The sequence below is a fragment of the Panthera pardus genome, unplaced genomic scaffold (genome assembly GCF_024362965.1).
Source record: "Panthera pardus isolate Hobbes unplaced genomic scaffold, ASM2436296v1 HiC_scaffold_26, whole genome shotgun sequence".
Taxonomy (NCBI): domain Eukaryota; kingdom Metazoa; phylum Chordata; class Mammalia; order Carnivora; family Felidae; genus Panthera; species Panthera pardus.
This window is the reverse complement of record NW_026526832.1, coordinates 35,495,060-35,498,774: the sequence shown is the minus strand read 5'-3', so window position 1 is coordinate 35,498,774 and position 3,715 is coordinate 35,495,060. Positions and strand designations below refer to the sequence as shown.

The 3,715-nt window shown below is 48.9% G+C and overlaps 1 non-coding gene across 1 annotated transcript; it reads right to left on the bottom strand.

The window, feature by feature from the left end:
• Positions 1-1,884: 1,884 nt before the first annotated feature.
• On the bottom strand, positions 1,885-1,987 carry LOC128773721 (U6 spliceosomal RNA). The gene has a single exon (XR_008418155.1). It is a non-coding gene; the product is annotated as a U6 spliceosomal RNA (small nuclear RNA).
• Positions 1,988-3,715: the final 1,728 nt, after the last annotated feature.

Here is a 3,715-nt window from a genome sequence, read left to right as displayed (position 1 = left end):
ATTCAGAAATTCGACTGGGTTCCAGGTCAACAGAGACAAAGTACTGAAACCCAGTTTGCTCAGAGACTCTAACCTCCAGTTAACACTTTCTGTGTTCTCAGTTCTCATGCCCCTGGAAGGACCCCATGCTGACCTCAGGGACCCAGTTGTGTTTAATTGGGGTCACAGAGCTACAGAGCTGTGCCTCTGAGGCCAGACCCATCTACTGAGACATGTGTCTGGAGGTCTGCAGAGGTGTCCTTCTGTCCTGTGGATTGGTGTCACTCCAAATCGGCGATAATACAGTGCAAGAAACCCACCAAATTGGGCCTCACTCACTGGCTTACAAACATGTTTTGGCCAGTGCTGTATTTTATTTGAACAGTTAACGTGAATGTTTCTAGGCAGGATACGTGCCCTCTCCTTCCATCTCGGCCATATTGATCCCCCAACCCACACCCCAGAAGCTTCCCCTCCATTCCTGCTACCCTCTGTGCACTGAAGGCATTTGAGTTGACGGCCCCTGATTAAATTAGTGCTGATCTATTCACAATCATTTTATTACATACTTAATACAATTCAAAAGAAGATCTTCCAGATCGAAAGACCCCCTCGCTCAGGTAAAGGACTGTGATCACATGTATAAGACACAGGTTTTCCCAAGAATATTTTGCAAAAGTCTGGTCAAGCAGAAATGCTTGGTGGTTTTCTCTATAACACACATAAACCACAAGCAGGATAGCTGCTTCTCAGCGGATGCTAAAACAAACACAATACTCCCCCAAATGAACTGGGGTAAGTAAAATTTTAGAATGTCACTGAAGATGTGTTTCATAATAGGTAGAAACAGAACAGAACAACAGAATGGCCTCATTGTTCAGACTAATTTTTTTTAAAGTTTTTATTTAAATTCCGGTTAGTGAAACACACAGTGGAGTATCAGTTTCAGGTATACAATATTGTGATTTTACACTTCCATCCATCATCCGGTGCTCTTTATGGCAAGTGGGCTCCCTAATCCCCCGCACCCGTGTAGCCCATCCCCACCCCTCCCCCCTCTGGTAACCATCAGATTGTTCTCTATAGTTAAGAGTCTGTTTCTTGGCCTGCCTCTCTCTCTTTTTTCCCTTTACTCATTTGTTTCTTAAATTCCACGTGTGAGTGAAATTATATGGTATTTGTCTTTCTCTGACTTTTTTTGCTTAGCATAATATACTCTGTCTCCATCCATATCATTGCAAACGGCAAGATTTCATTCTTCTTTATGGCTGAGTAATATTCCATCGTATATAGATATCATATCTTCTTTACCCATTCATCAACTGATGGGCGCTTGGGCTTTGTCCATAATTTGGCTATTGTAAATAATCCTGCTATAAACATTGGGGTACATATGATCTATCTGAATTAGTATTTTGGTATTCTTTGGGTAAATACCCAGTAGTGCAATTGCTGGATTATAGGATAGTTCTATTTTTAACTTTTTGAGGAAACTCCACACTTTTTGCCAAAGTGGCTGCACCAGTTTGCATTCCCACAAAGGTTGCAAGAGGGTTCCCCTTTCTCCACATCCTTGCCAACACCTGCTGTTTCTTGTGTTGTTGATTTTACCCATTCTGACAGGTGTAGAGTGATATCTCCTTGTAGTTGTGATTTGCCTTTCCCTGATGATGAGTGATGCTGAGCACCTTTTCATATATGTTAGACGTCTGTATGTCTTCTTTGACAACATGGAATGCTTGGGGCACCTGGGTGGCTCAGTCGGTTGAGCACTGAGTCTTGATTTTGGCTGAGATCATGATCTCATGGTTGTGAGATTGAGCCCTGCTCTCGGGGGGGGGGGGGCGGGGGGGGCTCCACTCTGGACATGAAACCGGCTTAAGATTCTCTCTCTCTCTCGAATAAATAAATAAGGAACGCTGCACAAATTTTCAGGTCATCCTTGGGCAGGGCTGTGCTAATCGCTGTATGATTCCAATTTTAGTGTATGTGCTGCCGAAATGAGCACCAGACTAATTCTTTAAAACACTTCACAAATCGGGAGACAAAAGGTTTGTTCATCCCCTACAACTGGCTTTGGGTGCAGTGAGCAAACCATGTACTATGTGGGATCCGTGGGAAATGTGGGAAAGTGAGATGATAAAACACTTAAGATGCCCCTTTACTTCTAGCTATGTTCTAGTACCAGGAAAGGACCTGGAAGTAAAAGAACAGAATCAAAACTGGATCTGAAACCTGGTCCTCTCGTTGAGGAAGAAGGGATGGCAGTATTCGAGTGTCTGCTGTGCTCTGGGAACCTGGCACCCGCGGGGCGTCCCCGCGAGACCTTGGGGCTGCCTAGTCCTGCCGTTGCAAAAGAGCATATGCACGCTGAGGACAGAGGGCAAGCCCTCGCTAGTTGGCGGTGGGGTGGGCGCTGCAGTCAGGCCTCTGGGGAACCACGGCCCACACTCTCAGCGACCACACCCCAAGTCTATTTGGATTGTTGCAATTCGGCACCACCCTCCACGGCCTCCTGCGAAGCCAGGCTGAAGATTCGGTCCAGAGGCAGGTGAGTCCGAGGAGTTTTACCACCTGTCCCCTTCCCGTGGACACCCTGGCATACACAGCCCTGCGTGCAGGCAGATGATGGACATGACCCCATTGGAACACAGCTGTAGGAAGACCAACACTTCGAGGGCAGGGGTCTGGGCCAAGTGCAGACTGGCCCTGTATGCAGTTTGCTTGTGCTCTGAAGCCTGGTGCTTGGGGGAAGCTGCAAAGAGGTGGGGTCGGCGTCCCTGGGGCTCACCATGGGGCAAGCACGTGGCCATGAGATGTGCTACTGTGGTCACAGAGCTTCAAACCAAGGACAGTTTATTCCACAGACACACTCTATGCGTCAACCCCCTGTGGTGCAAAATGCAGAGGTCTTCAGGTAGAGGTTGGTCAAAGGTGGAGCTGCGTAATTGCCCATTTATTCGGGCAATAATGATTCACTGGTCCTCTGTGCCCAATTATAGTTGCACAGCCCCCAAGTCTCCACTCAAGGATTACGTTCTTCCTGGATGATTTTCTGACTCCTCCTGTGTCCTCAAAATTCAGCAGCATGACTGGAGCACGATCATTGCTCAACGGCTGGTGTGTGGGGAGCCCCCATGATGCCTATCTCCCGTCGCTCTCGCCTCTGTGGAATCCCTCCCCGCGAGTCTGGGCAGGGCTGATCTGCTTTGGATGAATCTAACGTGGAGAAGTGATGGGATGTCTCTCTGGAGACAAAGTTATAAAGAGCCTGGCGTCCACCCTCCATCTTGCACACCCCCCGCCCTCGGAAGCTCGTTCCAGAAGCTACCGTGTTGTGAGCAACAGAATGGGGATGCCCATGCGGCAAAAAACTGCTGTCTCCGGTGAGTGGCCAGTGGGACCCGAGGCCTGTTCACAAGCACAAGAGTGGGTTTGAGCCTTGAGACACTGACAGTCTTGTGAGCGACCCTGAGCCAGGCCCGCCCAGCCGAGCCGTTCCCAGGGCCATGGCCACACGAACTGCGAGACAAGTGTTTGGTGCTCTCACACACCAGGTTTGGGGCAGTTTGTTACACGGCAATAGATAATTGATCCAGACTTCTAAGCGAATCATGCCCAGGTGACTGGACTATCTAAAAACGTGTGCCCGTCCTGACACTCAATCCCTGCTGGCTCAGACTGATCAGAGCTCCAGGGTCCCTCCCACCCCAGTGTCCCCTGGCAGCCCCTCGCC